Source organism: Apis laboriosa, unplaced genomic scaffold (genome assembly GCF_014066325.1).
Source record: "Apis laboriosa isolate Shangri-la unplaced genomic scaffold, ASM1406632v1 scaffold34_cov151, whole genome shotgun sequence".
In the NCBI taxonomy this organism is placed as follows: Eukaryota; Metazoa; Arthropoda; class Insecta; order Hymenoptera; family Apidae; genus Apis; species Apis laboriosa.
This window is the reverse complement of record NW_025222928.1, coordinates 805,225-828,222: the sequence shown is the minus strand read 5'-3', so window position 1 is coordinate 828,222 and position 22,998 is coordinate 805,225. Positions and strand designations below refer to the sequence as shown.

At 31.9% G+C, this 22,998-nt stretch overlaps 1 pseudogene; it reads right to left on the bottom strand.

Annotated features, from left to right (window-relative positions):
* Positions 1-18,928: 18,928 nt before the first annotated feature.
* On the bottom strand, positions 18,929-19,859 carry LOC122714942 (annotated as a pseudogene).
* Positions 19,860-22,998: the final 3,139 nt, after the last annotated feature.

Genomic DNA, 22,998 nt, shown 5'->3' with positions numbered 1-22,998 from the left:
CTTATGATTGTCGAATATGGATGATGTTAAGTATTCTTTAACATGATTCATAATTTGTAGAAATTTTATTGATAATATATTAATTCGATTGTACAAAAGTCTAAGTTGTTACATATTGTGCGTGATTTGCAATTGAAATGATACTTGATGAAAATAAACAGATATCGAAAATACATTTTGTGAAAAACGAAATATCCGTCATTTTGATAAATTTGTTTATTCGTCTATTCGTCATTGTGGTCAAATGAATTCAATACATTTTGAAGTGAAATTTTAAATAAACTTAATAATTTAAATAAACACGAAATCAGAAAGATTTATACATCGAGCATCGGTGTTTATAAATTGGTATAGATTGAAAATTTATTTGGAATTCCACACGTCGAGTATCGTTTAACATTTCGTACAAAGTTTTGCGAATTTTGATTGAACGTATATAGAACGTTAAAAAAAATAAATCACTTTTTTCAATAAATTCGAAGCACAAAATGACGCGTGAACATTGTTATATTATGATTTCTTGCATCGATTAACATAATAATAATACATAGTCATGCATAATAATTTAGATCAAGGAATAATTAAATGATTGAACTAATGCTCGAAATTTCCATTAAGCGCGCTTTCAATGTCGAGACTTTGGTCTATCTTGTCACATTGACTTGTGGTTTTGCTTTTCATAAAGACCCAGACCCAAGTGTTGTACATCCATTAGAGCCATTACTAATTGCAAGTAGTTCCTAATTTTGTTGAATATCTAAATGGGAGGATAAACGGGCAAAATGCATGAATGCAATATCTATGATCGATGGAATGTTTAATAAATCAATTTCCATTCTTGCACGCTCATTATTAACCATAAACTTAGCTTGAATGATTTATTAACCCTCATTCCTCAAAACAGACGATTCTCTGTTGTCTAATTCGGTATCGTAAATCCAATCTCACAAATGCTTCAACTATTAAATTTATGGATTTCGAGTAAAAGTAAAATTAATCACGAAGAAATATCTATTATTATATTAATTTGCAATCTTATAAAATTTGTTTTTCCGCATATTTTCTTTAAAATTTTTTTTTTTTTTTTGTAAATCGTGCACCGTTTATTTCTGATTGTAAATTAATTCAATTTAAAGATATTTCATCTTTAAAGATTGTTCCATTGAGAAAATATTTTAAAAAGACTTTTGATTGAAGATACACGTTCTCATGCGGCATCCTTGTTAAAAATACGATACGAATTTCGAACAACTGTGTTATCCCCTCGTTGGAACTCGTGAAATATATAGCCTCGTAAATTGACTTTTTCCGTGGAAATATTTCATCTGTTTTCCCTCCTAACAAGTTGATTACTAAATTTCCAAAGTTACTATTTTATACGTATGGCATACAAACTACGTAAAAAAAAAAAAAAAAAAAAAAAAGAATTTTTCACAAGAATCTTTCAAATTATTTATCTTTTCATTATATCGTTTATTTTTATCATTGTTTAATTTAATTCACGAGCAAAAATTCTATACGAAAGATTAAAAAATCTTCCACATTAATATTCATATTTTCGAAATTCACGGATTCAATTCAAATTATTAAAATTAGAGATTGAAAGTTTCAATAATAGAAACGAATGAAAATTCAACGTTGAAATATGGATGGAAAGCACGAGAGTTGAACTGAGTTTCAAGGTTTCGAGAATTTTCAAAATCCTCGTTACAAATCATCCTCGCCATCGATATTTCCAGCAACCTTTTACCCAAGTTAACGAAAATTCAACAAACATCATCAGCCTGATCGACGTTTCAATAATCAGAAAGCGTGTATCGTGTCCGCGTTTCCAGTTGGTGAGGGAGGGGAGGCGCGGGAAATACGAAACGACCGATTGTTGGGCGAGGAAAGGCGGGCGGGATTGACCGCGAAAATAAACGCGTTCCAGTTTTAACGCGTAACAGGTATTGTTTGAACTTGCGCATCGAGGCCAATTAAACAAGTAGCCACAGACGAAGTCAGGGATTCTCGCGGCGTCGACGTTTCGTATTTCGTATAAAAAAAAAAAAAAAAAAAAAAAAAACACCTCCCCTCGTCGTATATCTTTCATCATCACGCGTATGTATATGCCGTATGCGCCAGAGTTAAATCACGTGTACACAGGGGCAGTTGTGCGAATTTTCAATGGCGGATGACGCACGAGAATGCGCTTTTAATCCGACCCGTCCGTTTTCCGGTTTGATAGTCACACGGTTAGTGCATAAGGTTGGCTCGTCGTCGATCGTGTGGTGTGATCGTTATAACGTGTTGGGAAAACATGGAATGCTGTGGAAAAGAGGTATTAGAGGTATATTATCCTACGTTGTTAGGATTTTTCGATGGAATTGGATTCTTTAACGACAGAGGTTTTTTCGTTTTTCTTCGAATTTACTTCGATTGTGCATCGATTTTTGTAATGTAAATTCGTGGTCGATGGATATTGCGATAGGATTGTTGATATTTTGGAAATATTGTGATTTCTATATTTTTTAACGAGGTAATTTTATCGAAACGGAGAAAGAGGGAATTGAATCGAAGAGGTTACTAGAAGAATAATAAGAAAAAAATTATAGATTGAATAAATGTGTGACGAACGTTCTAATTCTATTTAAATTTAATTCATACAATTATATGCAATATATTTATTTCTCTCTTCATTGTCCAATGTATACATGTGTAATGTACAACTTATGTACGATCAAATCTCGCGGATGATTTCCGGTTTGCTCTTGAACAGAGAAATGTATCTTATGTCTACGATAATATTATTGAATCTTACATAAGATTTGTTTTCATTGATCGATATACACGTAGATAAAGATTGATACGATTGATATCTCTAACAATATTTTTTGACTCGATATCGGAAAATCGAAAATGAGAAATAGAAGATGGACGAAAAAATGTTTAAGATAAGTTATCAGGATAATAAAGTTTGAATACAGTATACGGAATGGTAAACTCGATATTTTTTGTACAATGAACGATCGATTTGATTCAATGTCGTCGCGTGATCGCAATTTTCATTACGCTTAGTTCGGAATAAATTGCGCGATAAATAAATAACACGTATAAAATTACGATAATGAAAATCAATATTGTCGTAGAAATTACGTATTTTCGAGGAGGATAAAATTTAGGAACAGGCTTTCCAAGGATGACTTGATTTTAATTAAAGTCCACCGTCTGCATAAAAAATTCGCTTCCACAAACGTCGCCCATATTCTCGTACTTTCGTAATTTGTTGCTGTGAAAATTTAAATTTTTATCGTAACATGTTGCTCCCTTTTATGGTTTCCACTGCCTTCTAATTTTAATAAATATTAAATACTAAATACTAATTAATTAGTTTTAATTAGAAAGGTATTAATCGAACTTTCATTTTTCGAAGAAAACCACAAAGATTATTTTATATCTTTCGATGCAAACATCGAATCGAATTAATTTTTTTTTTTTATAAAATTTAGAAACGTAAATTTATTAGAAATATTTATCAATAATTAGAATGTTACGTACACTATTACAAATTGAAAAACTAGATATCATCTTTAATTTATTAATTTATTAATTTATTAATAATTTATTAATAATCTTAAGAAGAAAGGGAAGAATATTGAAAGAAACATTTATCTATATTTAATTTCATTGATTCGTATTAATATTTATCTATCCTTTGGATTCAAACAATCCAACATTGTTCATTTATAATGTGTATTATCATAGCTAACGATTGGAAATTTTGCACATAGGTATAATTCAATGATCAAAGACTGTACACATGGGTCGTTCGATGCTCAGAGCCCGGATAGTTTCATTGGCAAATGGTGCGTTAACGGAGAACAGTGGTTACAATTTCCGTTTCCGGTCGATCTATCACGCCCCTATGGACGCCCATTTGATCTAAACCGTAAACGTTAAAGTCCCTATTCAACTGCAGATTTTGATGCTTGACACCTCCTTCGGCCTCTTCTCGTAATCGGTCAAGCCTATTCAAAGCGAAAGTGACCCAGTTTTCGATGATCGCAATTTTCGAGATCGCCGTGTCAAAGCCGGTCGCGCTTCGATTCCATTTCCACGATGGATGCATTCTCTCCCGTATTAAATTGCGATAATATGATCGAGCTTCATTGAGAACTGTCAACTTTAGCTCGCTCTCTCTCTCTCTTTTTCTCTATTTTCTTTTTCTCTCTCTCTCTTTCACTCTCTCTCTCTCTCTACACTCTATTACTCGAGCACGCAACAACGCTCGACTTTGAATAATTGAACGAACATAAACGCTCGTTTGGATGGAAAATGATTGAAACCACTTTTGCTAATCATCATCAATTTTCATTTATCGGAAATATTATTTTTCCACTTTCAATTGAATGTCGAATGATCAGTTATCAATACAGAATACAGATACAATAAAAATTGTATTTCCGTGTCAATCCTTGCGAAATTAGGCTTATTGATTTTCATTAACTGTGTTAATGAGACAGATTGTTGGAATTATTTGATATAGATTTTTGTAGGGGAGCGAAGAATATATTTCTAAATAGAAAGAAATTTGAAGAATGCACGAGTGGAAATTTTTACTATCTATCCATTAAAAAAAAAGAAAAGAAACGAAAGTCTTGAAACGATATATATTTCAATGCCTTTCACAGTGCTAGTTCACTGTAGACTTAATATCAATTAGTATCAATTACCAAAGATTTCATCTTCCCCCAAAACTCTTGCTATCGATCGACCTTCCTTTCTCCTAATCCACGCTTCATCCCTCATCCCGCACTTTCTCGTGAAGCGAATTCACCTTCCGTATAACCAAATAGATCTTCTTGAAACTATCCAAGGTTACAAGACGCTTGGGATTAAACTACATCTCGCTTAGAATTCATCGTGGTGAACCTTAAACTTAGGTTACGTAAATATCTCACCTTTTTTTCGTTTAAAACTTATCCTCTTCCACCTAAATGAAACATACCCACTATAATCGTGTAATCTTCAAAGGAGAGAGAGAAAGAGAGAGAAATATTAATTTCCAAGAAAGTTTTCGACGAAAGGGGAAAAATTATTCCGTTCTCCGACTCTTTCCAAAATTCGCCTCGAAATTTCCCTCTTGAATTCGAGCAATCTCTCTCTCTCTCTCTCTCTCTCTCTCTCTCTCTCTCTCTCTCTCTCTCTCTCCTCTCCTCTCCTCTCCTCTCTCTCTTTCTCTCTCTTTCTCTCTCTCTCTAGTGAAACATCGAATCAAAGAGATGGAGGAATGTTACTTATCACGATCGATATAATTCATTTTCATTCGAAAGGGAGATTCATTTTCAAAGCACAAACTTGCACAATGTTTCTTTTCCAATTAATTCTCGAGGCTTGTCTCCGTCAATCTTGGCGATTATTACTGACACGGAATCTTCCACTTCCTGTGAAACATTATTCGTGGTGTAATGTATGTGTAATTATTCCTGGTCCGTGTGATGCGGTGAGGTAAGCCAGTCGAAACGATTCGAGTCAGCTTGCATACACTTTTGCTAACATCGTAAATTCTCTCTTGGACAATTAAGTTTACGATTAATATTCGCGTGAAATTTCACTCTAGGAAGTTGTAATATTCGTCTTTCTTCCAACCTGAATTTCAGCGGCCATATTGCATTTACATGCATATACGGAATATCTCAACGAAACGATATATTTTATACATTTTATTATTTCGTTTTACGAATAGATATACGAATTTATATTTTGATAAACTTAAATCAGTAAATATAGATACTTGAATCATACTCTATTCGATAATTTTAAATTGTTAAATTGTTTAATCTATTTTTACCTTGATACGAATTTTTCGTATTGGAAAAAGGAAGGAAAATATTGAATATTCCATCTTCTTAAAATATCTTGATACTTTATTATTTATCTCTTATACACTTAATCAATACGATATTTCTTTCCAATGAGATAGACACGCTGTATCTTCTTCACAATCGATGAAGAAGAATATACTCTCATCGTAAATTGATTAACATTAAATTAATTAAAAAAGGAATTTCACCCCGAAAAGGCGAAAATTTCAGTATAAATATTTTTACCGTTCGTTTCAAATACACCGACTGCAATTACGCCTATCGTTCTAATTCCGCATAAATTCCATCATTCTCATTACAAATCCTCCGGTTCCGACCCCAATCTATGATCCCTTTGATCATGGCGAATGAATCGAAAGCCGATTTCCACATAATTCCCCGGTATCAATGGAAATCAAACCGATTTTCGCCACGGCCATGAACTATAAATGCGATGGAGTTTCGCAATTAAATTCGCGCAAGGACTTCTCCTCATTTGCGTTTCGCTACGTTGGCGTACAACGAATCGAGTTTTAGCGATCCCTGGTTATATATAAGAGACGTTCTCGATCTGATAAGGAAACGAAATGGTCGATAACCGCGGTCAAGGTCATCGGTGTCGACCGTGTCGAAATTCTATCATCCCTGTGGGAATAGGTTTAACAATTTGCGCATCCCTTGGTGGACGTAACACCGACGGTGGACAAGACATTTTCTCTCGTGGACGTAATATAAAGGGGAGGGTATGAGATACTCGTTTTATTATATTTTTTTCTTTTCTTTTTTTTTTTTTTTCTGTTTAGTGTAACTTGGGAATAATGATAAGTAATGAAAAAATCGAAGGAAAAATTTTGGAGGGATTTTGATTATGAAATGTCGAAAAAGATCTACGAATTTGGATATTGTTATTTTTGAGAGAAATAAGTTATGAAATGAACGAAGGGAAAAATTGAGAAATAAGAGTGATCGTAACTTTTGTTTAAATAATAACTTTTTTTATCTTATTTTGCGTTAAAATAAAATAAATGAAATTATTTTCGAATAATTTCTCTTCTTCTTTTTTTTTGGAATTTTTTCATAAACGTTCCAATACTAATGAAGGTGTAGACGTGTTACAAGGTGATTCACCTAAATCGACTGCTTTAAATTACTCGTAAACTGTTTGTTATACGAGAGAGTATTAAAAAAAAAAGGTCATATAATATCAAAGGGAACGCAACAATCATTTGTTTGATACTTGGCCTTTTTTTATCGAGATACTAAGGTCACCTTTGGGCCTTTTAAACGCGCAATAAAATTTCACCCTACAATTTGAAAGGGTAGATATCAAATTATTGATATATTTTTTTCGAATAAATAACGCAATAGTTCGAACGGGAAGAAAAGTACACGGTAAAACGAATAGAAAATATCACGAATAGTTAAATTGATAAATTGCGAACGAGAAAAAGATTATTATAATACGAAAAATTATTAAATATATTTATATTTAATAATTCGTTAAATTGAATTGAACAACAAGTACAAAACAAACAATAAACTTATTTGAAAAAAAATTTTGCTTTTCTCTTTTTTAATAAAACAATATTTCAACAATATTGTGAATTATATCCTGTGAAGGAAAAACTGAAGTTTAGTAATTTTTAACGAGAGGAAGTCATAAAAGAGTGGCACATCGGGGATTAGAGGCGATAATGATACTTCACCGAGCATACATAATGCATTTGCCTTTTGTGGATACGTGGAATGAAGTAGTATCCACTTCAAATAATATTTTACATCGATAAAGGGTATTTCGGAATTATTATTGGAAAAAGAGCCACTTTTGTGAACGATACACTTTACATTCTTCCACATTCGATTAATTTCCGATTGAAAAGGGAGAGGCGTAACGTCATATTCTGACGATATCTCATAAAGATGATTACTTTACATCGAGGACAAATATACTATTTTATTCCATTTATTCCATTCTATATTATAAAATTATTTTGTTCAAACGAATTCCATTATGATATTGAATATCCATCGCTTTTTTTTTTTTTTGATTTTTAATTTTTAAATCTTTTGTATTCGATTTAAATTATGCAGAATTTTAATTTGAATTCATGTAATAACATATCAAAGAAATATTTTATCGAATTGAAAAATTGACGAGATATTAAGATTTAAAATTAAAAAAAAAAAAAAAAAGAAAGAAAGAAAGAAAATACTTTCCAAGTGAATTAACTTGTTCGATCGTAAATTTAACGCAGGCACAACGGAGACCGGTGTATAAATCGGGGTTGAAAAGGGACTCATTGTTCGCTAAAAGGGAAACGGTTCGTTGGTAATCACTATCCATCAGAAGCAGGATGAAAAATAGGGATACTGTTTGCAAGAAAGGGGTTTCTGGCCAGATGGCAGAGGTGATTTGGATTCGTGCCAAATCTATGATGTTCTTTGCGCAAACGATAACCGGTCGAACACACAAGTGGCACACGTATTCATGCAAGAAATATGTCCGTGCAGGTGCGGAATTATTCAACTGCCCACGCTTTCTCCCTGTCTTTTTCTGTCCAAGATAAAAAAAAAGAAAGAAAAAAAGAAAAAAAAAAGAAAATTCGTTTCTATCCAAGTATGAAAATGTGGCTGGCGTTTCTGCGATCGATCGAGCAGAATCCTGAGGAATCGTAGCATTAATAATAGGCCACGTAATGCTTTTTCCTTTCGGAAATCCCGATGAATAATAGACAAAAGTAAGTGTAAGCAGCGAGAGAGAACTTCGTTACTTATGATATTGGCAAGGATTCCTCTCGATTGTTCTATTGAATCTTTAAGCCTTTCGACGTGATTCTTTTGTTTGGGATTGTTGATCGGAATTGATAGGCTGAATTGAATACTATTTGGATGGAGAATAAATTTGGAAACGAACGCGTGGAAATCTATTTTGGAAAACTGTTTTAAATATGCTGTGTTGATATTTATTTTGCCATTCGTACGCATGAAATATAATACTTATTCGAAGATTATTTTTAATATTGATGTAGATGTGTAATTTCGAATTTGGAGATTAAATACGAGACGTGTGAATTTTGGTTTAAAAAATGTGAAACGTTTTAAATCTTGATGTGCTGCTTTGAGCGTAACGAAAAATTATATTGGTGAGAATTATAGTGAGAGGATACGTTTGAAGTTAATTTTTTGATTTAATATTAATGCAAACATGTAATTGGAAACATGATATAGCGCAAATTCCTATAATTTTAATATTAAAATTTATTATTATAAGTTTATAATTTATTATTATAGTTTATTATTATAGATTTCTCTGCTAATGGTTATTAAATAAAGATAATCTCAATATAATTAAAGATTATACAATAATACAACAGTCACATCCTGTATAAAAATATTCACAGTGACTATACGTATCTCCCTAGAGATAAAAGGGTTAAATGTTAAAGTTTAATCGATGAAAAAGATATCCAACATTCAAAGCCTTCGAGAAAAAAGAATTAAACTTATTTCCAAGTTTTAATTTTTATTTTAATCCAAAAATTGAATTCTATTATCTTAGTTCTTGTGTCCCTCTTATCATCAATTCCACGTCGATCTTTATTAATACCTTCATTATATATCTTTCATTATACTCACTCTCGGAGGAAAGTTAAACTATCAGGGAAAAGATCAAACGATGAGAAAACAAGTTTATCGATTCCAATTCAAAAACCACTCATCCTAACAAAATTCATCCCAATTCTAGTTTTCTCTTCCAAACATTTACATTTCCTGTCTTCTCTTCCGAAATATCGTTGTTTCGTTGTACAAATGTCAAGGTTTTTGTATCAAAACTTAATTATCCAATATATTGAATTTCTGTCTGCGACTTCCACCATCCCTCCCCGATCAACGTTTTTTGTTCGTTCTTAAATTCCTTCAGAAGCTTTTTTAATGACGTCTTTGAGCATTTTAATCCTATTATACCGCGATTAAATGATGTTGACACAATTGACAATCACGATCGAGTTCCACGATGAAGGTATTCATCTTCGAAATTTTAATCGTATCGATCGATTTTATAAATGGAACAAGGGAAGAAAAAATAGATTAATTAAAATTGTTGAAACATATATGATTTCATGAAAATTAAATAAATTTAGTATATTATGATATATCATAGAAGTTTATAAAAGATAGGATTGATCGATTATTAATAAAGAATTTTCTATAGGACAGGAATGAAAAATTCTATGACAAATATGAGATTTCTATATTTTTTTATATAAATTTTAGTCAGATATTTCATTGAAAGCTTTATAAAGCTCAATAACAAATTGCATGTCAACAGTTGCACAAACAAGTTGCGATAGTTTATATTGCCTAGGGCTGTTAGTCGTAAACCTTGTTCTTTTAGAAAAATACACTGACATTCCACAGTACAGTGTTATTTCTCCCTCTCGTTAACGAAGAGAAATAATTTATTAAAATATTTTTCACCGATAAGATAGAATAATCCCATTCTTATTTACTTAACAAAAGTCAATGATTGATCCTTCATTTCGTAAAATTTATATGTTAATTATGATATAACAATAATCTGTGTACCTTTTCAATCTATATTATTTAACGTAAAAATCAAAATTTATACTAATCGAGCACGACAGAAGAAAAGACAAATACCTTTTGATTTGTATAGAATTTTTCCACAAAAATTTTATTTATTTCATTCACTTCTCTTTTTCAAAATTATACTTAATTAATCAAAAAACGCATCGGTCGTCGACGAGAGAATGAAATAAATATTGATCGAATAAATCGAAATCGAAGAACTTGAAAGGATATAAATCTTTTTCTTTTTTTTTTCCCCCCCAAAAAATAACAGAAAAAAGTCACGTAGTGTCGATTGACGTAGGACAAATAGCAGAGCATCATGATATGAAAAACACCCTCTATCAAATCGGTCTTTTTGCGTGGGTGGGACTTTATATTTCACCCTTGTGTCGACGTCATTTTGTTTACCGATCGCTGCTACCCCTTAATTTCGATTCGACTGAGTTCATTGTGAGATGTTTCGTGGAAAAGTTTTTTTTGTGACGAATTGAACGTGGGAGATAAGGAGATAAGGAAGGCCAACACGATTTATTGGGGAAAAAGATTTATGATACCCATTCGGAATTCCTTATGGGTTTATCAGATTCTTCTTGACATAAACAAGGTTGAATGAATAATAAAAATAAATTCTTTTTTAGATGGTACAATATCGTAGAAAAATTAATAGATTTAAAGACTTGGAGAGAAAATGAGAGTATTTTCAATATTTGAAGAAAAATGAGTTAAGTTGAATTTTAATATAAAAAACAAAATATATTTTTTAATGGTACGTGAAATATCTCATTTGTAACTTTTTTCCCCTTTATATACATATTTTTTTTTTGTTTTTTTAGAAGAGATTTATTTGTACCTATTACTTTTTTTATTTTTTATTCAATATCGTATATTCTCCAAGTATAAAATGTATAAAATCTATACTATTATTAAATCTATACTATTATAAAATAAATATTATTAAATTATTAAATAAAAATTATTAAATCTATACTATTATTAGAATATTAAAAATATATATAATGAGATTAAAAAAATATTGATTAAAGTGGAAATTAGAATATCAAGGTAATATTTTTTTAGTCACTTATCTAATTTGAAAGAAGGGTCTTGAATAAAAAATTTTTCTAATTCTTTTGTTTTATTTTTAAACTGATGAAAAATTCTGTAGTAAAAAAGATATACTTTAAGAATACCAGAATTTTTTAAAATTTTTTATTCCATAATGAGATTCGCCAACTTTAAAAAAAAAAAAAAATAAATTTCGAGACAATGTAACAAAGAAAGGAAGGATCTTGGAAATTAACAAATTTCGAAAGAAAACAGAAATTTCATCGATAAATTGAAATCACAATAACAAATCGATGAAAATGATTCGTTTAATTAATCCATCACAATCCTGTCTAATAATTTTATCCCTGATTCTGTTATCACTATAATTTATCACGAAAAGTGACAGAAATCCCCGCTCCATTTAGATATGTACGCCCAATTAGAATAGTATCTCGGCATGATATCGTAATAGAACAACCCAGTTACGTGTATATGATGACCTATTTTAATCTATAAATGGGTTTACCTCAGAAACTCCATTAAACTGAAAAAGTCGAGTGTACAGTCGAGTTGAGATAGTTCCTCGCTGTACAGGAATTTATAGAGAAAACAATTGGTGTATAGGGAGATATCGATCTCTTTGAAACGTGTATAAAAAAAAAAAAAAGGGACACAATGAGATAAATTCAACAATGCCCTATATTCCACGACTTCGTTAAATGACTGGAATATTAAAAATAACAATTTATAGGTATACAATTTTTCATTTTTCATTTTTTTTTTGTTTTGTTTTTGGTATTAATAATAATCATTTCATTTAAATTGATATTTCTATACATAGCTTTTTCAATAATATCATACGAATAATACAGTTAAAACATGATTGTACCTAAATATAAGTGACAAGTCACCAGTGAAAAGCATTATTGATTCGCCGATCGATACCAGCCAACGAAATTCTGATAACTGTCTATCTCCACTTTATTCAAAGGGTGACTCAGAAATAGCTATCAATATTTCAAGAGTCAATATATATTGAAATAAATAAATAACGTTATATATGAATATATAAGCGTGTATGTACTGCAGTTTTCAAGTTATGTATAGTTAAAGAAAATGATAGAAAAATAGTAATAACGATTATTTTTTTATGGCAAATTCGTGGATAGAGAAAAACTCACCAAATGGATCCTATCTTAATTTATTAAATCTTTTTTACCTTTGGAATATTAAAATTATACAAAATCTACAAATAAAGAATTTTTATCCATTATCAAGAATTATTAAACACTGTCAATTAAATATATATCGGTTCCACCAAAATCTTCTCAAACTCATTTTTTTTTTTTTTTAATCAAAATCAAGATAAACTTTCTCAAAGGAAAGAAAAAATATCTGATTTCTCTTAATGGATAAATATTCACAACGGTTTGAATGAAATCAGAGGGCGATATCTGGTCGCGGACGAAAATAATCAATTTATCCCCCAATATATTCCATCCGTGGTCCCTGGACGCGTCTATCGGCCCTCTGAGCGTATCAAGAATTAATTTCAGTCGAGACAGTCTGTCGATCAAACCTATCGCACGGGCAAACTGACGCAATTATCGACGAGACGGGTTTCGAACGATTAGGAAAGCATCGAAAATTGAACAGCCGAGCCACGTGACAACGTAACTTGGGATCGATGATTCGCAATTAGGCGGAGGACACTGTGATACGGGCTCGATTATAGTCGTCGATCGATTTATAACGTATACGGGGTGTTGATGTCCTCTGTGAAGCATCTTTGCTTTTCGAAGGTTTTAAAAAGTCGACGAGAATAATCGGAGTAAAAGGGTTGATGGTTCATCGCAATTGCGATAAGCGTGATCTCCGTGATCGTGTAAATTTTCTAAATGTTAATTGATTAATTTGAAATTGTTGTGGAAGCTTATGAATCTCTTTTAGAATTTTTGAAGATAAATTGGAAATAGGGTTGTTAGTAAATTCAAATTTTTGTAGTGTAGTTTTTAATAGATTGTAGAAGAAATTTAATTGAAAATGGGATTTTTTAAATGTGATATGTGAAGAGTGACTGCAGGAGGAAAGAAAATGGGGAGAGAAATACTGTTTGAGCTATTAAGGATCAAATTTATATAAGATTGATTGGGTTGATAAAAAAGGAAATAGTTAATAAAAAAAAGTAATATTTCAATCTATTGAAAATCAAATAACGATATTGTTAAAAATTGTGAATAATGTAAATTACGTATTTTGATATAAAAAAATATATTGGAGTAAAATATATATTAAAAAAAAGAAAAGAATAAGAAAAGAATTCTTGAAAATAGAGAACAAAATTCAATAATGCCTAATTATCGAAAGAAAATTGCAAATGAAATATCGTCAACGCAACTTTTAATGGATTGATAATCTTCTGGAATAATAAAGATACAAATTCGTCTTGAAATCGTGATAAACGATTTTTTCCCTCGTGAATATTTTAAGAAACAAGAGATCCGTAATGGATAAATTTTTTTCCAAGTATCCCGATGAAAAATCCTCCTTTTATTAAAAATATCTTGTTGCTATTAGACGAGCAAGATTTGTATGCATTTAAATCTTAAAATAAAAAGTGAACATTTTAATGAATAATTCATACGAAAAATACATTATTACACTAAAGAGAGATAATCCATTTAAAAAAATACCAGATTTATGAGCGTGTAATTGTAAATTATAATAAAAATAGGTGCATAGGTTATAGTTACAAATGCGCAAACGATGTATGAAGAGGGATTCAAAGATGCTTTTGATCAACTTACAAAGAATCATACACTTTGTCAAAAGTTTGGAATAATATTTTGTGAAAATTAATAGATTCTATTATATAATAATATCCTGGAATTGATAATTTCTAATATCAATGTTTTTTTTTTTTTTAATTTTCTAACAATATTCTAATCTGACTTTTTTCAAAATCATGAATTCTATGGTCTTCCTCGAATATAGCGATAATTTTTAATATGATGTCACAGTGAAAATCTTATCACTGCTTTCATTTTTAGATAATTGTATCCACGGATTATCAACACGCAAGATATTCTTCCTATTATATCGCTCACGAATTAACGAATAGATAAAATTATGCTCGAACTGTGTTCGATAACCGTTTAAATAATTTTCGACCAAGGGAATTTTTGATCGATCACGCGATGAGTGACGAGTCAGTTCCATTATTTATAAGCGGTGATCATTAAGTAACTCGATACTTAATCGATGATAAATAACGCACTAATAATAAACAGTAAATATAGGTAGAGTTTCGTGTAACTAAGCTTGTTTGTATTTATGTTGAATTCTAATTTATTGGAGCCTGATTCATAATCTATTGAACAACGTGCACGAAATTCCAAGGATTCGTTATGGAATATCGAGGTTAAACGGAAGTGTGTCCTTGGAAGATAAGATACGATCTAATAATTTCCTGAAATATCGAATATAAATACATAAATATATATATATATAAATAATTAACGTGAAAAATAATGCATATAAAATTTCTTTCCTCCAAAGATTAAAGATTAACATGGTAATATCCATAACACACAAAAAGTTAACCCAAATTGATATTTACAGGGATGATAATCTTTAATATCAGTATAAAGATCTTCCTCTGCCCTTTTTCTTAATATTTTTTTCCCAATTTAAAATTAAATTCTCTCATAATGCAACATCTGCTAGAAAATTTATTATAAATTTATTATTATTAAAGTTGATACTTTTTGCAATGGTTTTTTTTTTTTTTTTTTTTTTATTTAAACCTTCCCTGAATTTATCTCACGTTCATCTAATCCTTGAATATTCCTACTTAACCTACTCGTTTGAGAATAAGTTTAAATTATCTGAAAAATGGATAAACCCGTGTTTCATAAATGAATATATAATGCGTCGCTTTTATCCACACGTGTACGTGTGCAAGAAAAAATTGATGTCGAGTAAATGGGATCTTAATCGTTCAAGACGGAATGACCAAGCAACCGAAATAGAAGCGTGAAAGAATCTAATCCGGTAATTCTTAATCAGATTCTCGCGTCACGTTCGATCCAACCCGTAGAAGCTTGTTTACGAGTCGGCAAAGGGATTATTCAATCCCACCCCCGCTCGATTCACGGAACAAGAATAACAATCGACCGTGACATGCAGTATTCTCCCTTTGTCAAATCTCCTCGTCAATGGACACGTTCGGACACGTTAACGAGTCGTGATGAGGTTTGATCGAAAATTGGCAAGAAGGGAGTTCGACTTATAATCGTATCATTATAATATTACTTATCACAATCTGGCAAAGAAGAAAAGATTATTTGCAATTTTTAAATATTAATTCCATTAAAGAAAGAATAAGTTCTATTAACTATTATTTTTTTTATTTAATCACTAATATCCCTTTCGTATGGATTTGTTTTATCATATCTTTTACGGCTTTAAATTTAAAAAAAAAAAACGCGAGAAAAATAATGAAAATTAAGTAAAAGTAATCCAAGTATTATTCGTAATATATTTATATATATTTAAAAACTCGCACAAGCGTTAAAAAAATTATCGAACGAAATCGATTCAATTCCCAACATCCTCGTCCTCGCACAATTTCAAGCGAATAAACTCCCCTGATACTTTTGCACGGTGATGTCGGAGCCAGAGCAAATTGGCAAAAAGTTTCCGCGGCAAGGACGGAAACTAACGACGAGAAGTATCTCGCAGGATAGGGAGAGGAAGGTGGGGAAAAGTTCGAACAAACGAAAGGAACGTGCATCCTGCTCGTGTTTGCCGTGGTAATTGTAGCAGCCAGTGATAATTACGCAGAAGGGGAGGAAAGGGGGTGGTGGTGGTGGTGGTGGTGGTGGTCGCTTTGGTCGATCGAGGAATCGACATCGCGTGAACGGTGTCGAGGGAGAGATCGACGCGATAGAAAAACACGCTCCTCCTCGTTCAACAACAGCGATTCTTCTCGCAGCGGAATTAATCGTTGTGTCGATCCTTGGTGAACTGTTGACTTTGTTGATTGAGTGAATTTCTACGTTCAAAGCTTTCCCTCGATCAAGCTCAAGGTTGAGATAGAATTATTCCTCGAAATTAATTTCTCGCCTTGCCTCGAATGGATTGGTCGGTTTCAGTTCCAGGAATATTTTTCTTTTTTTTTTTTTTTTTTTCTTTTTCTTTTTATGATCGATGATGGAAAGAAGGTGAAAAAGAGAGGGAGAGATGTATCGAGGAGCGAGCTCTTGACACGAGATTCGATAAATCTTCGAAGACAAACGAGGAAAAGAAATATCATAGGTAATCGAGCGATTGGACGGGGATCACGGGTGGTTTAGAAGAATTGTGGATGATTCAATGGGACAGGTCAATCTAAGGATTATAGGAGATTGTAAGGGTGAGATTCTAAGTATCCAAGAAAATTTCGAAGGGTCTAGGGTAATCAAAGGATTTTTGGAGAATTCGAAAGTTCAAGGATGTTGCGGAAATTTTGAAGGATCGTGGAGAGAATAGATTAAATTTTTCAGAGAAGAATTTTCTATTATCCGAATATTTCAAGTGATTGGAACAGGAATATTCGTGAAAATGAAATTAAAAAAAATGGATAATAATGGACTTTAAAACTTCGATCAATTTGATTTTTATTTCAAAATATTTCGAGCATCCAATAAGATTCGAAGATATTATTATTATTATTATTATTATTATTAGAAATTTTATAGACGGATGTTAAAGATTGGAGATCGAGAAGCAATATTACCTCTATCTTCTTTTATAAATATGAAGTGACCATAACACAGCGTTGCACACAACTTGTAACATACTGTGTCACTTACTATGATAACGTGGAAAACCTATCCGATTCTCCGTTTCTAATTTAACTTTGAACCGTCAAATCTAATGCATAGAGAGTGGCTAATTAAAACGAGAAGTAGAATCAGCCCCTCTATAAAATGATTATTTTTAGAATAATAATACTCCTATATTACATTTTCTTTATTTGTTCAAAAAGAGATCAAAAAGAGATAATAAAGATTTTATCTTCGAAAGAAATAAAGCTACATTAAGCTATGTTAATAAAATATTTTAATAGAACGAAAGATCATTTTTATGACATTTTTATCGTGATTTAGAGAAAAATTTTATCTCCAACTCGTATTGGAAATAGAAAAGTGTAAAAGAATAAGAAAAAGATCTTGAGAAAAAATTATATAGTTCGAAGGATACTGTATACTCGAAGAATTAACGTAAATGAATTCAATTGAATTTTAAAATTTCCTCGGAAAGATTCATCTTACTTCTCACAAGAAATAAAAGTAAAGAAATTATTTCAAAATATTTCAATTCCTTCAATGAAGCTTCCAACAGTTTCTTTTTTTTTTTTTTTTTATTGAAAAATTTACTTTTCATTATTGGCAAACCAATGAAAGACATAACAAGTTAACGAACTTCACGAGTTATAGATAATCGTAGTGAAAAAAATCCAATTTAGCTTTCAATTTTCTTCCATATCGCATAGAGTCAGGTGCTCGTGCAACCGAAACAAATGAACCATCTTGGTGAAGCGAATGGAAATAACTTGATACGAAACGTTTTGTATTTGATAGGCTTAGATGATGAATTTGGATAAAATTTTTTTTTTTATATCTTTATTACGTTTTACAATACACGGAAATAAAATGAGACTTATTAAAAAGATTGGAATTGATCCTTCAAAGATATTCCACGAATATATTAACATTTTTCATTACATTGTTAGTCAGAGAATTGTTATGAATATCGATTTTACTTTTATATTTGTTAAAAATTATTAATTATTTTCAATTATTTATTACATCTCAATTTTTCATGAAGGCTTAATATTATCCATAGAATGATTGACTTCAATTTTGATTAAACTTCTTTAATTAAATCTACATTCGTATAAATTAAATAAAAAAAAAAATAAGGAATTAGATTTATCATTGAGACGATACGACGTGACAATGGATCTGGAATAAAATTTTCTTTTTCGCTGAACGATATTCGTCTCCAGATATAAACGTAAAATTTAATGGGATGTATTTTATGATAATACATCCCGTATAGGAATTATTGTTTTACGAAACGAAGAAAAGTGACGTAACCTTGCATATATGCAAACCTTGAGAGGATCGTTTCAAGGGTGATTTGACGCGATGCACACACGATCCAAATGGAATTCTTCACGAAATACAGAGGTGCATTTTACGTCATAGAGGGCTGTTCAAAACAGAGATTTATTGAATCTCTGGAAAAATAAACGTAATTTATTTTTACTTTATCGAATTTGTGTTATTTTTCGATCATAAACGGTTATCGTTTATTTATCGTCAATTACGTTCGCGATTGATAATCTTTCGTTAATATCAGTATTGATTTTGATTCCCTTTTGATCTTAATTTTGATTATGGATGAATTGAAATAAATCTAAATCTGTTGTTCCAGTTCAAACGATCGATCGTGAATCGTTGGATCACTATTCCATTCTTCTTGAATATACTGTTCAACGCCTCTTCCGCCCCCGTCACTCGATACTTGTCACAGGAATATTTTTATCGATTAAAAGATTTACTTACTTTTAATATCTTACGATGAAAACCTGCGATTCAATTAATGAAAAAAATCCAATTCCAAGTTTTAAAAGGGAGATCTCGCCTGTAATTATAAAAATTCTCTTATTTTCAATTCTCGTGTATAAAATCGTGCAACCCCTTATGCGAACAATTACAAATCAATTTCTCGATAAATGAAAACGAGAACGATCCAATTCTCGATAATTCACGAATCGAATTAAATACCAGCAGAGACAGGAATAACAGGGTAACCGAAAGTGGAGAATGGTCGATTACCTGTTATACAAATCCACGATAAACTGATGGAATTGTTGAAATAAGAGCGGACGATGCTCGATCTGGCAATTGGTTGACCAGAATCACGTACTTGCTCGAGATCCTCGTCAAGGAGCTGGTGAATGTGGTGATGTTTGAACGAAGGGAGAACGCCATCCACGAGAGGAGAACCAGCCTTAATCCAAAGTTTTTCGGCAACGTGACAACGAAATCGCACAAACGTGTTCGAATTTCACCTCGATCAGGCCCATTTCCGATAATTTCATCAACGTGGAAGACGAAGGAACACGAGGAACGCGCAGAGGACGTGAAATGGTGAAATGGCATCAGCATTTTCACCGTGTCGTTTTTCGACATCGTTTTGACACGGATCAGACTGGCCAGCACCATGTCGCGGAACACGTACCAGCAGATAACTTCCGGATCGTCCAATATTTGAGGATCCTCCGGCTTTGGATCCGTTATCTACGTCGATCTCGCGATTCATCAGCTTTTCGAACGCCTCTGGCCACGTTACGTTGATCGATCCTCTCGAGTCGATGGCGAGATTATGGTATTTTTCAAAGTTTTCCATTATCAGATCATTGATTATTTTCAATGTTTTTTTTATCTATTGGATAAATTCGTATGGTATTTATTTTGTGATAATTAATAATAAAGGTGGAAATTTTTAGTCCATTGATAATTTTTGGAAGGGGGGAATTTTGAAATATAATTATTAATTTAAAGAGATAAAAAAGTGCAAACAATTTTTATGGAAAAAATTTCTACACGCTGAATATATGTATATTTCTTTTTTTTATAGAGATCATAGCAGTTAATGGATTAATGTAACACTGTTTTTGACCGGTGAATATTCTAAAATTGAAGCAATTAATATAATATTGTATAATTTTTCCACTGAGAGAAATTAAAATATTGAGAAGATATTAAATTGAAAGATCAAAAATCTTGATCTATTATTCTAATCGTGATAAATATTCAACGGCTCGTAATTTCAGAAATGAACAAACCCTTCCCAACTATCGTGATAAATGGATAAGTTACGTCGTTGTTCCTGGAATCAAAATTATTGGTTTCACTGCCAAAAGATCATTTTTCAACCAAGCTTTCGACATTACACTCGCGGTGAAACGAAAAATTCGAAAATTCATAGAAAAGAAAATAAATACGAAATCCTTGCAATGATATCGATCAGCGTTTTGACAAATTGAACAACGAATCCGCATTCCACCAGATCGACGAATCTCTCTCTCTCTCTCTCTCTCTTTCTCGATTAAATCTCCATTCGCGAAAACGTGTCACCGACATATGTTCGAAAGCTAGTGTACACGTCACGTGTACAAAATCAATTCTCGTGAAGCAATAAAATAAGGGAAAATTTTTTTCTTCTTTTCTTAGAATTAATCCTTGCAATAAATCTATTTTTATTATTATTATTAATTCGTTTCATTTTTCATAAGTCTCGTTCTTCATAAATCACACGTTTTTTAACGTCTCAACTTGAAGAATAATGAAACAATGATAAAATCGAATCTCTATCGCATATAAATTCAACAGAATCTTGTCAAATCAAAAATTTAAGCTTCAATTTTACGATCTCTCTTTGAATATACTTTTGCAAAACAACACTATGTATAAAATTTCCCCTATTAACCGAATCCATCTTCCAAAACGTAAAATTTCACAAGGAATTTCCACACCTTCTCTCCTCGATCAAAAATCCAAAACGGTATACCAGAAATAGAATAATCAGAAGATTTGAAGATCTTCCATGGGAAAATAGAATTCTATCGCTATTTTTACAAACAAGTTAAAGACACTTTGACACGTTTCATAGTATAATTTCGATATATGAAATACATAAATGTCATCGATCCCAGTTCGAGAAAATAAATAACCGATAATCAAGTTCGATAGAATACATTGAACTTCGACCTGACAACATCATCCAAGAATAAACGATAAACGTTATCTCTCTGAAAAATATACACACTCCTTATCAACGAACGACACAACAAAAACATCCGCGCGTAAAGTTCAAACTCGTTTAAAAAAAAAAGAAAGAAATCTCGTTACAAATGATCGATAAATTTCATCAGACTCACGAGACCAGTCTCGATAGAAATATCCTTCTCGAATCGACAAATCGATCGTCATCGATCACCATATAGCACCATATACACGTTCGCCTTTCGATTGTGCGCCGTGATCCAAGATCAAGGTGGCCTCATTTCCCAAGAAGGCTCTCGAGATCGCATCCCCCAGATCCGGCCGTGGTGATAGACCCCGTCACGTGTATCGCGTCGATCCGTCTCTCGAGGGATCGAAGAAACGTTTCGCCGTGAGGCTGGCGCAGGATACGATCGTTCGTTTCGACGTTTGTGAAATTTCGAGCGTGAAAGAATCGATATGTGGGGGCGAGATAGCACTCGTGCTATGTGACGTTAGGCGGATGGGAAGAGGGAAAGGATTCTTTGAAGCTTCCTGTTTCGACGGAAACGAGTTTGTCAGAGGGATAAAGTGGAAATGGTGAAGGGTATGGACGCTTTTATATATATATATATGGGGGGGTGGATTTTTTTTTATCCGGGAAGAATCGTGGTAGATTCTTGGAGGATCGATTGTATTCGATTATCGTAAATGGCGTAAATTGTTTGTGAAAAAAAAGGAGAGAAGAAAAGAAAGAAATAGTGTCTAGAAGGGAGTTTTTTCCACAACTTTCGTTTCCACGTTTTGACGCGTATGCCCGTTGGCTCCGGTGTTGCGGAAATGTTGTGAGAAATGGGCGTGTGTCCGTTGAAACTGTTGGAAAATTGCGGAAGAAAATCGGAAAATGAGAGCGAGTGTAAGGTCGATGGTGAGATATAATAAATCAGTGTGAAGATTTTTACGACCCGAGGAAAGGATTCCTCGTAAAATTTCTACGACGTTCTATTTGTTGCGAGAGATTTAGTTTTTGAAATGTGGTGTATATATATATATATATATATATATATATATCACATACGTGATATCCTGTTTAAACTTTTAGATGTGATCGTATTTTAAATCGTTGATTATTTCGTAAAAATGTTTCGAATGAGAGTTTATTTCGAGGGGGAGAATTTATGAAGATCATAAATCTTGTGTAATAAACGCGAGGAAATTTTTTTTTCTTCAAATGAAACAGTAAGTACGTTTAGCTAAGATACGTGTGATGAATTCTCAAAGTATCGAAAATTGTGTAATAGCTTTATATTTTTGATACGAAAGCAATGAACAAATTAAGATACGGAAATATCAATTTGAATTTAATTTTGATTAAGATATTTAAAATTTTTTAAAATTAAAATATAATTTTATATTAGCCAGGGACCAGTTATAATCGATGCAATTGATCGATTGACAGATTGAACCTATTGGATAGGACAAACTGTTACGGTAATACAACATTAATGTGAAAATGGGAAGGTTAATGTGATTGAACTCGATCAATCAATGCTTAAATCTGAAAATAATATACGTTCTATTCGAAGCGATTGCCACAGCGCATAAACACAATTATTGTAACAATAATAATTTCTCATTTATAACAATTTGTTGCACAACGCGAAGCGGTATCAATCTTCTATAAATAGAATTCT